Genomic DNA, 13,017 nt, shown 5'->3' on the forward strand with positions numbered 1-13,017 from the left:
GATGGACATTCAAGTGTTAGTAAATAAGGGATATTTTCTTCTTGGCTAATAATAGATTTCTCTTTCATCATGCCATTCGTCCACCACTCATCTGTCAGTTTTTCATTTGTGGAAATGATGATGTGAGTTGATGTGATGCTGGAAACTAGGCCACTGGTATTTCAAACAGCAGCCGGTTCACCCAGTATGGGCCGATTTCAGTGAAGCTTCCTGATCAAGGTGGATAGGAAGAAAGACCTGGCGATCCACTTGAGAAAAAAAATGGGCCAATGAAAATCTTATGGGTAGCAGTGGAACACTGTCTGATAGAGTGCCAGAAGATGAATTCTGCAGATTGGAAAAGCCAATCAAAATGACCGAGGAAGAGCTGTCTCCTCAAACTACAGTGAATCTTAATGCGGATAGAGTACAACTTTCAGGACCTTTCTTTACTGAAGGGCCGTGACTCAGAATAAGAAGAAACAGCTAGAGATATCCAGTAGTAATTAGAATATAGAAGTACAAACACACTTAGTAAATTGTTTCCACTCCCTAGACCTTTTCTCCTGAGAAATTTTTACATGACCTTGAGTATAGGGATATATAAAATAGATACACAAATTAAACATATACTAACAATAAATCACAAAGACATTTATTTAAAAATAATTCTTTGGGATACATATATTTTTATAATTTATTAAATACTAAAACAAATTTTCATACAAATGAGATGTATGTGCTCATTTATTTTTACACACTGAATTCGATCTTGGCAGAATATTTGAGATTACAGGACATGGAGCATCTTCAGTGTTTTTCAGAGTTGATTGGTATTTTGATTATAAATATTGTTTAAAGTCACTTCAGAAATTGTTGGAAATTCCTAATTCCAGGCCAAAATTTATTTAACTTTTTTCCCCAAAGCACTCAAGTTTTAAACTTGTGTTGTTTGACAATGCAGCAAATTATTCTTGAATTCTTAATACTGATATTTCTTTTAGTTGAGTGTGGTTTCTGAACTTAATTTAGTTTTTTTCAGAATCAAAATTTGAAGGAAAATATTTCTGAAATTGTGTTTCCAGGTACTTCAGAGGATTGACTCTAATTCTTTCAATTAAATCTTTGGGATGGATATTTTCAATTATAGGATCATCTGTGGCTGTAAACATCTCTACAGAACTATTTTCCACCCTATTCTTCCATATGCTAAGCATTTTAGTGAAAGCTTTCAATTTTATCTTTTAACATAAATACGTTATTGCTTTTCCTGGAAGCAATATGTTTAAATCATTGAGTTTTTCAAATATACCCCCAAAATAACACAGCTCTGAAGGCCATGTCATTATTAAAAAATCAACAAAATCATATTTTTGTTCAAATATATAACAACTTCATCTTTCAACTGTAATATTCTGTTTAAATTTCAACCTCTTGAAAGCCACCTTGCCTCCAAATGTAGTAATAAGCATTTGTAGAATCCATGTCTTCACAAAAGTTTATTCAAAGTACATGGCTTTGAATGATGTTGATGATTTTGATAGTATCATGAAGCACAATAATGAACTCTGGTGACATTTTTGGGGGAGGCAGCTACCTCTAGATGATGCGGTGAGTAAAAGTGGTATGTTCATTGCCACCAGTCTTTCTCACCCAGCACCACTCCAGAACTGTCTGTACAAATTTCAATGCAATTTTTCCATTGTAAATCATCATTTGTGAAAAATTCATAGATTGTTGTGTATCTTTCCAAAGGGGGACAAAACAACAATTCCTCATGTATGCTGCCTTCATAAACATAATTTACACAAAATAACAACTGTGTCAAGTGATAATTATCAATTGTTTCATCTAACAATGTTAGTCCAAATGAACTAGAGAAACAAATTCATAAACACTCTTATGTGTTTAAGAAAGAGCTTTATAAGAAAGAGTAATTGTATATTAAGAACACATCCAAGCCCAGTCCAGATCAAGTTCATAAGTTTGTTATCAGTCCATATGTCAGATACCAGTCTGTAAATTCCTCTTCAGACTCTTACAACACATGCAATGATGCCTAGTGCAAGAAGATCACAAGCCAGTGGTAGAAAGTCTTGTGGATCCAGTGGCAGTGGAAGCATCTTAGCACTAGTGTGGGTCTCCACATAGCTCCTCCATCTCCAAGGCTCTGGCTGCTATCAACATAGCTCCATATGGTTTGTCAATAGGAATGTCCCAAAGGGAGACCAAAAAGAGAGAGTGTGTGTCTGACCTTCCCAGAGGAAAGTAGGAGTTCCGAGAATCCTCAGAAGATGGTCATGGACACACAAAGGCCTCATTGACAGGCTAGACTCCACCCCTTTGCAAGTTGACAGATTATGTACCTACCACCCTAACTGGATTGTGCTTTGGGTTGCCCTTAAGCCTGGCAATAAGCTACTGGACTTGGTCATTAAAATTATCAGAAATTATTTTGGAAACAGTAACATTCAATAAAGTAATTTTATAAAATGTATCCCCGTACTTTTTCTAGGAATCATTTCTGAAATTTTAATAGCAACAGGTAACACAAGATCCCCTACTGAGTAGGACATTTATTTTTTTACAATTAAATAAGAAATTTGATAAGATGCAGGTAAAGAGGGTTTTTTGACAGCAGCAAATTTCTCAAAGCATATTTTCTTTATTTCAAGCTTTTAAGTTATTCAAAATATCACTTTGGTATATTGCCATACACTGCATGCTTGGTATTAAGATGCCATTTTAGTTTGACTGGCTTCTTGCCCTTCGCAGCCTAATCTTCATTACAAATGAAGTGAAGAGGTTTTTCCATACCACCGTCTTAGAAGTGAATCCACATTGCAAAAGATATCCCACATATTTTCTTTTACTTGTCAATTTAGCTGTGTTAACAATCAGGCAGCCAAGACTCCACCACATTTGGTCTCAGCATTTTCACCTCCTCTTTTAAAATGTAGCCCTTTACGCCAGAAACCAAAAATACTCTGTCTTAAAATATAAATAAATATTGATAATAATTTCTAAATCAACATCAACTTAAAAATTACCATATATACTTGTGTATAAGCTGAGTTTTTTCAGCACATTTTTTGGGGTTCAGCTTATACATGGGTCAGTGGTACCCCAGCGAGGTGTAACATCTCACTCACCCCCCTCCCTCCCGAGGTAACGGGTTGAGCGCCTGTTATCTCATGGGTGATTGCCGTTTCTCCACTGTTCATTCAAAGCTCCGCTGACACTACAGGGCTTTGAATGTTTGTTTACTCACATCTAACCAATCTGAGCCATCCTATGACATGTATCTTTGAATAAGCCTTTAAAGACCATGTGCGAAGGATGTGGCATGAATGGATGTCATCTGGTCAAGTCCAACTAACATAAGGAGGAAATCTCATGAAGCCTGACATAGAGTTAATAGCAAAGTGGGTTCGAGATGCATGGGAAGACATTCCAGAAGACATGGTGTGACGTGCCTTCCAGAAATGTAGTAATAGTAATGCTATGGATGGCAGTGAAGACTGCGCTTTGTATGAACATGACAGCAGTGATGGTGATGATGGTGATCTCAATGAGGACAGCGTCTATGATGACCACACACCAGCTGAAGCTCTGCATTGGGATCCGGATGATGATGAGGAATCCAGTTTTGAAGGATTTTAACTCTACATTTTAGCTTGGTTGCTGATTGAGCTCAGGGAATAGTACCCTTAAGGTATCATTGTTGATACCTTATTGTTTTTGTTGAACCTATTTCCCACTTACTGTGCTGGTTTATTAATGTTAAATGACTTGTTGTCCTTTTATTTATGTTTTTTATTTAAAACGAATATTTAAATATATTACCCCACTGATGTCTCAAATTTTAGTAATTTTATTTTCATTTGCTTTGATAATTGAAACTCACCAGTAGCTTCTGCATTTTCCACCCTAGGCTTACACTCGAGTCAATCAGTTTTTCTGGTTTCCCAGGTAATAATTAGGTACCTCGGCTTATACTCGGGTAAGCTTATATTTGAGTATATACGGTTTATTTATTTGTGCTTAATTTTAAAAAATATTCACCCTTGTATACATATATAATAGTGATAATGGAGAAAAATCATGAAAGGGCTTCTGACTTTATTTGCTAGAATGAGAAACTTATGTTTATGTAAAAGAAGGACTGAGCAGCAGTGTTTAAAGCCAAACATTCTAACAATCCAATCCAAAGATATACTAATTGAATAGGTTTAGAAATCATAGCAGGAAAGTATTCAAAGTCTTTATCTTCCATCATTCAACTACTATGTTTCTGTAAGAGCAGAAAGGGTTATACAGTTCATACCACACAGTCGTCTTGTGTCTAAGCTGGGGTGTCTCCAGCCGTGTGCATTGGCGACGTAGGCGGTGATGGCGCATGCAGTGCAAAGTGTGCATGTGCGTTTACACTCAAGGCTGCCGTGAAGTCATGCAGGGAAAGATAGCCACGTGCTGCCAGCAACACCTTGGATTCATTATGGGTTAGATTTTGAGTGAAATTTTGGTTGCTCCCAAATTTTTGCAACTTCCCACATTCAGTTATACAATCCCTATGGGGTTATGACCCACGGTTTTTAAGAAGCTCTGGTATAAAGTAAGAATCAGGGAACCACGAATGAACCAGGGCCTTTCTAGATAAAGCAAGTAAAATTGCAAATCTTCAACAATAATATGGAATTCATAAAGATCATTATCACAGGCATTAATCGGTGAAAACAGACTGGTATTAACCATTTTGAATTGACCAGTCATATGGTCTACTATGCTGGGAAGGGCAAATTAAGAGAAATGTGCTCAACTTCATCACCAACAAGAATATTTCAAGATTCATCCTTAAGTACAAGACTGTTAGTGCTAGAATACTATCCATATGCCTACACGGATGATCAATTAATAGGATTGTTCAGAGTAACTGCCAAAGGTGATGAAGTTGATGGAACATGCCATGAAGATGCATTGATACTTCTGGTAATTGACAACTATGACTTTGGAGGTAAAATTGACACCAAAAATTGGATGGTAGAATTTGGCAAGAATTTATTCATTGCAAATACTGTTTTTTAGCAACTTAAGTAGCAACTATGCATGTGTACCTCACCAGATGAAATACACAGGAATCAATTTGAATAATCGATGCAGAAAAGACAATGGAGAGACTAAATACCTTCAGAGAAAACAAGGGCAGGGGCCAACTGCCTTACAAGCCATCAGTTGTTCCTACGCAAATTCAGTAATGGGAAGAAAGGTTAAACAAATACATGAGAGCCCAAGTACCACCTTGGGCATCTCTAACCTGACTTTAGAGGCCGTATGAAGAATAAATTAAACTGAAGACCATACAAGTTATGGAAGGACATCAGGGCATCACACCTTGAGGAACTGATGCCAGGGGCTGAGGTGGAGAGCAGATATTTTGAGAATGATGAGGGCAATGAATGTACAAATGCACTTTATACAATTGATGTATGTATGGATTATGATCAAAGTTTTATGAGCCCCTAATAAAACGATATCAATTTTTTATAAAAAAAGCATCGTACCCGAAGGAAACCAAAGATCATTAAAAAGAAAGAGCAAAACAGATGTCAGAAGAGATTCTAAAACTTGTTCTTGAATGTAGAACAGCTAAAGCAAAAGCAAAAGGAAGAAATGCTGAAGGAAAAGGACTGAATGGAAAAATGTAAAGGACAATTGCAGAAGACAACGTATTTTAATGAAATACGCAGAGGCCTGACATTCCAGTACCACAAGGGAAAAGCACACTCTGCCTTTATAAAGCTGAGAAAACTGAAGAAACATTGTAAGCTTCCCATGGAAATATTAAGGGATTCTGTGCCCAAATTACAGAACAATATCATTGGTGCCACATGCAAGTACAATTGTGGCAAAGCTCATCAACAACTGCTGCCGCTACACATCGGCGGGGAGCTGCCTGAGATTCAGGCTGGATTCAGAGGGGTGTGCAACCAGGGACACCAAGACTGACAACACATGGATCTTGGCTCAAAGCCGAGAACACCAGGAACGTAGTTGCTTGTGTTCCATTGACTACGCGAAGGCAGTCAATTGTGTGGCTCATAACAAGCTGGCTATCCTTTCAGACTGGGAATTCTGAAACTCTTCCTGGCGCTCACGTGGAACCTGTCCGCGGATCAAGAGGCAGTTGTGAGAACAGATAAGGGGACACTGCGTGGTTTAAAATCAGAAAAGGTGGGTTGTGTCCTCTCACCACACTTATTCTGTCTGCTGAGCAAGTCATCAGAGAAGCTGGATCTTATGAAGAATGTGGAATCAGGATCGGAGGAAGACTTATTAACAAATCTGCGATATGTAAATGACACAACCGTGCTCGCTGAAAGTGCAGAGGACTTGAAGCACTTGCTGATGAAGATCAAGGATTGTAGCCTTCGGTGTGGATTACAACTCAATGTAAAGAGAACAAACTGGACCAATAGGGAACATCATGTTAACAGAAAAAAAGACTGGGGTTGTCAAGCGTTGCCTCTTGCTTGAATCCACAATCAATGCTTGTGGAAGCAGCAGTCAAGAGATCCAACGACACATTGCATTGGCAAATCTATTGCTGGAGACCTCTTTAAAGTGTTGAAATCAGGGGAGTTACTTGGACGACTAAGGTGTGCCTGACCCAAGCCATGGTGTCTTTAAACACCTCCTCTGAATGTGGAAATTGGAACTTATTAAGGGAGACTGAAAAATAATCAATGCATTTGAATTGATTGTATTGGTGAAAATTATTGAAACTGCCATGGACTGCCGAAAGAACAAACAGCCGTCTTGGAAAGGAGTAGAGTCAGGATGCTCCTTAGAGGCAAGGATGGCGAGGCTTTGTCACATGCATTTTGGACATACTGTCAGGAGAGAACAGTCCCTGGAGAAGGATGTCATGCTTGCTAAAGCGGAGGGGCAACGAGAAAAGAGGAAGACCCTTGACAAGAGGGATCGGTGCAGGGGCTGCAACATAAGCCCAAACATAACACTGGTGAGCAGGGTGCAGAATCAGAAGGTGTTTTGTACAGAGGGTCTCTGTGAGTTGGAGCAGACTCAATGGCACCTAACAACAACAACAACAACAAATGAGCAAAATACTGAATGGCACAGGAAGTGTTAGATGAAGATAGAAGTAACACAAGAGACACTGTACCGAAAAGAATTGGCCTATATTCACCCCTTTCAGGAACATATGGCACGGGAGGAAGAAGTCCAAGCTGCACTGAAGCCTTATCGAAAAAGAAGGCTCCAGGAATTGACAGAACACCAATGGAAACGTTTCAACAAATGAATGCAGCACTAAGCGTGCTCCCTTATCCATGCCAAGAAATATGGAAAAGAACTACCTGGCCAACTGACTGAGAACCATGTCCATGCCCATTCCCCAAAAAAGAAGATTAACACAGTGCAGAAATTATCACGTTGAAAATATTTTTAAAGGGCTTGCAGCAGTATGTCAACTGTCAGAAATCCCACCTCTATTCAGAAAAGCACGTGGAAGGAAAGATATCCTTGATTATATCAGATGGCTCTCAGCTGAAAGTACAAAACACCAGAAAAATATTTACTTGTGTTTATTGACTATAAAAAGATATGTGATTGTGTGGATCATAACAAATTAAGTATAACATTGTGAAGAATGATAATTACAAAACATTTCATTGTGCTCACTCAGAACCTGTATATAGACCAAGACTCATTCATTCAAACATTTCAAGTGGATGCTGCAGGGTGAAAAGTCAAATCAGTCTGTCTCAGGGTTGAATCTTTTTATTGTACTTATTCAGTCTGTATTCCGAGCAAATAAGCTGAGAAGGTAGACTACATGAAGGAGAACCTACCATCAGGATTGAAGGAAGAGCTGCAATAGACTCATTGACATTAAGCTGCTTTTGACTCATGGTGACTCCGTAGGATAGAGTAGCACTGCCGCCTTGGAGTTACCAAAACTTTTCATCTTTACAGGAGTAGACAGCCCATCTTTCTCCCATGGAACAGTTGGCCTCTGGTTCACAGCTCAGCGTGTAACCCACTGTGCTCTTAGAGCTCCCACGATATACAGATGACACGACCCTTGATTGCTGAAAGCGAAGAGAACTTGAAGCACTTACTGATGACGATCAAAGATCAAAGTCTTCAGTATGGATTACACTTCAACATAAAGAAATCAAAAGTCCTCATAATTGGGCCAATACACAACAACATCATGATAAACAGAGAAGTGACTGACATTGTTCAGGCTTTCGTTTTATTTGGATCCATAATCAATATCCAGAAATCGAGTGATGTACTACACTGGAACAATCAGCTATGAGAGACCTCTTTAAAGGTTCAAACACAAAGACTTCCTTTTTTTTGAAAGAGGTGTTTTTCAATTCACATATGTCCACAAAAGCTGGACAATGAATAAGAAAAACTAAAGAAAATTGGTGTACTTGAAGTAAAGTGCTGATAATGTTGAAATATATCAAATGAACCACCAGAAGAATGAACAAATGTCATGGAAGAAGTACAGCCAGAATGCTCCTCAGGAACTAGAATTAGAGACTCTTTGTCTCACTTACTTTGGACATGACTATGGTGGGACCAGTTCCTGGGTAAGGACATCATGCTTCGTAAAGCAGAGGGTCAGCCACTAGAAGAATCCCCTCAGCTACATGTTTTAACTGAGGGGCTGCAGTAATAGGCTTCCACGTAGCAGTGATGGGGGGGAATGTTGCTAAAGAAGGCCGGGTTTCATTCTGTTGTGTATGAATCGGAACTACCTTGAAGGCACCTAACAATGCTATTAATAGTTGATTTTCAAGTCACAACAAGACATATTATTAAGGAGACCATTAGGATGATGGATTGAACATTTTGGAGAATGGGACAGGCAGATTTACATCATGAAAAGGGGAAAGATCTAATGGGGTTAACATAAATGGAAATTGGTTCTAGGTCTTGGAAAACAGACAAGATTGGTAAAGATTAAGTAATTATTTCTTCCAAGAATCTGTTGAGCAAAGAAAGGCTGATGGAAAGAAACTTGGAAGGGATATGGGCTGTGATCCCATGATCAGCAGTTCAAAACCACCAACAACTCTGCAGAAGAAAGACTGGGCTTTCTACTCCCATAAACAGTTACAGTCTCAGTAACCCACAGGGGTTTGCTCTGAGTCAACATTGCCTCGATGGCCGTTGCTAACTTAGGAGTCAGTCTATGAACCCCTCCATCTGTATGGTGTTCCCAACGCTTTAGAAGGTGGTGAGTAGGGAGAATTAGCATCAGCTTTCTATAAAGGAGAAACGGAGGCACAGTAAATGCTTTCCTTGCTAAGAAATTCATCAGATTAGGGATATTGGTTTTGTGGCTCCCAGAATTACAACTAGTTAGAGTTTAAAGCGGGGCATTTCTTAGGAAGAATGCTGATTCCACGTGAGCCTTCTCTTTATGTGTTTTAAAGGCAAGGAGAAAATTATTGGTTTTATTCTGTCTTTAATCTAGCAATGTCTCTTATTTATAAAGTGTCTTCAAATCAGCAGACAGGGAGTCACAAATCTAAGATTCTGGACTGGGGTGGGTGGTCTAGGGCATGTGGACTGGGTGTTGTGAGGCTCATGGGGACTCCCTAGGAGCTCCATTCAGTCTACTTATCACCAGAAGGACAGCCAAGCTCATCAAAGGACACTAAAAATATTCTTGGCAACAGTCATCAGAAGCACATTGTGCAGAAACTAAATTGTCTAAACAAACAATTCCTCATCCCTTGTTCACTCTATCTTTGTGAAGAAATGATGAGTTGGCCCCTTGAAAACATCACATCATGTTAAGTGAAGCAAGTCAAGTTGTCTGGTCTCACTCATATAAGAAAGCAATGATATAGAAACCAAAGATGATTAGTGGCTACCAGGGATGGATGGTAGGGAGAGGTAAAGGTGTGTGTGTGTATTGTTGAATTTATGCTAATGGCCGTAGAATAATTTGGAGAAGGATAGCAAGAATGGTTACGGAAATTGAAGAATGCAATCATTGTCCCTGAATTTTACATGTAGAAATTGTTGAGATATTATTTGTTTAGTTATATACATTTTTACCACAAGAAAAGTTCTGAAGAAAAAAGAGAGAAATGATGAGTCTGGAAAGGTTGTCAACCTAGGTCTTGAACCCAATATACCGGCCCAGAAATGATTGTTATTTAGTCTGTACCCAGTGCTCAGCAAGGGGCTCTTAGTCCATTCCCAGGGGAGCAAATGGAAGCATGGGGAGCTTCAATAATTTCTCAGGAATACTTAGTAAGTATGCGGCAAAGCAAAGATTTTTAGTCAGATCTGTCTAGCTTCATTATATTTTTAACCATCTGTGTAAATGTTCTGTAATCAAAGACACAAATGCACTTTTCTTCTCCAGTATCTTGCCCACAAAGCATCTGGCTCTTTTATGTCCCCTTCATCATTGGCTTGATGCTAGAAATGCTAAGTTAAGGGGGTGGGGGGTGGGGGGCATGTTCTGGAAGAAGAGACTGGAACGACAGAGTACATTTTACAAAGCACCTTGAAAAGTATTCACTCAGTTGATCCTTCCATTAACCTATGGAAAATGTTTTCTTCTCCCGTATACAGGGAGGAAACAGAACTCAGAGAGGCTGCGTGACCTCACGACTAGACAGAGGAAGCCAAGGCTCAGAATCAAGCCTTCTGACTGGGAGACTGTGTTCTGTTTCTCACGTGGAAGGTCCTGCCTCCAACTCTGGGAGGCATCAAACAGACAGGGCAGGCAGTCTCCACCATTTCTGGGCCAGGCTGTCAAATGGCTCATTGACATAGTAACACTTTTAAGCGCAGAACATCAAATACATAGTGCTACAAAGGAGACCAATGATTCAGAAATATTTAGGAAACTCTTTCTTCGTACTCAAATGTGTGGCATAGTGTCTTAGCTTACATGTGCTCCTTTATTCACTGTAGCAGATCCAGCAGCCGGCCTCATACCTTCTGCAATGTCAAAGTAGCGATCGGTGTAAGTGATATTTTAAAATATGTGCTAGAGGAGTGCTGAAAACAGCTTCATCAATTTCTGATGGGGACAAACACACACACTCACGGGCATCCAGTCAAGGCTGACTCCTAGAGCCCCTATAGGACAAGGTAGACCCGTCCCTGTGAGCGTCCGGGGCTGTACCTCCTTAGGAGAGTAGAAACCCTGTCTTTCTCACGAGGAGTGGCTGGTGGTCCCCAACTGGTGACCTAGCCCTTAGCAATCCAGTGCTAATCATTATGTCACCAGGGCTCCTGACAAAGATACGCATACTACTAACATGTGGTTTGTTGCCCACATGTATAATTGAAGGAAATACTTCATTTCAGTTGGAAGTTGGTGAAAATAAAGATGTAATTTTCCCATCGTACTACGTAGAACCCCCAAATTGCATCCGTGCGGTTATCCACTGAGGACTTCTCAGTTCAAGAACCAGATCCTCCCTTCCAGATCCTCCCTTCCAAGGCAGGCAAAGGGAGAATGCATCAATCTTGTCTCTAACCTCCTTCCGATAAAACCAATAAAACAATATTCTGATTGCTGGCTTGTGCAGCGTGTGGAGGAATTAAAAACATTTTGATGGTTGTAATGGGAAACTTGCAAACTCAATTTCTAATGTATTCCCATTGCAGGGTCTGGGGGTCATTGAGTTTTCTGTGTTCCTCGTGGGAATGACCATGAACTTTCCAATCATCCATTGGTAGCCACGTGGCACCACCCTGAGCATAGATCTGATGAATTTGCCCAAGTATATCCTTTGATTGTTAGATGCTCATAGTTTCCGCTCTTGCTTTCCTTTAAAAAATATTTTATTTCCATCATTAAGGCTCACAACACCTCATTGTGATAGTTCACAGAATATTATGATGAACCCTGTTTTCTAAATGGGGGGGGGTAAATGCGATCGATACAGAGTGATTGAGTGAGCTTTCCAAGGTTATACAGTCTCACCGCAAAGGAATCAAGGCTCCCTGCATTCAAAATCTTGATCACTATTTAGAAATAGAGTGTGGGGAGACGGCAGACAAGCCCAGGACATGAGGACAGGTGAATCAATCCAGCCGGTGGGCATTTAGCAGAAACTTGCTCAAAGCTCCTGGAGTAAACAGTTGAATTTCTTTTTCCATCATGAAAAAAGAGAAGCGTGACCCTGAAGATGTGCCATCTCGCATTTCAAGGATCACATCGCAGATGGCCGTGCGCCCAGACTTAGCTGCAGCTCCTGGCTTGAGGGAGATGTTGGCTGTCTCCTAGCTCCTCCACACAGATTTATAGTAATTTCTTGATGTGCCCAAGCAGAGTAACTGGCTGTCCCAAACCATTCCAGAAATCATATAGGGGGACAAATAAGGAAAATGTCATGTATACTAACTCACCCTTGAGTATATCACCTTATTATTTTCCTCAAGTATCAAGCGATGAGTGAGGAAATCACTGAAACCCTGCTTTTCCTTTGGTCATTAGTCTTAGCCCATTAACTGGATGATAAACAAGGATTTAATTAAAAGCCACTGTCAGATTTTAAACTCCTGACACATACCAGGAATAAGCTGGGTAGTTGAAAGGATCCCAGCATAGAGTCGCAGGGGGAATTCTAAGAAATGTATTAAACTGGAAATGTATTCACTCTAGTGGAAAAAATCCCCAATACTTGATTTTAACCCGTCAAAGAGCCTTAATCTGTTTTTCATCTAGTGAGGGATTTGGGGGTTCTTGAGTATTTGAAGCAATCTATCACTCCCTTTTCCTTCACTTTTCCCTGTGGGCATTTAGCAAAGAAAATTTCGGAGCACAAGTATAAACACATCACTTGTGTGATAAAAAACAAACAAACCAAAATGTCTTTTCAAAGCCTGGGCTACCACGGTCACCAGTGTCATTACTGGAAGTTCCTTAGGGTGATACTGATATACTGATATTGAGGACTTCAGGGTACACAATGGATGATATACCTCTTCTCAATCTTTAATTACCACCAAAGTCATGGCAAA

The sequence above is a fragment of the Tenrec ecaudatus genome, chromosome 14 (genome assembly GCF_050624435.1).
Source record: "Tenrec ecaudatus isolate mTenEca1 chromosome 14, mTenEca1.hap1, whole genome shotgun sequence".
NCBI lineage: Eukaryota > Metazoa > Chordata > Mammalia > Afrosoricida > Tenrecidae > Tenrec > Tenrec ecaudatus.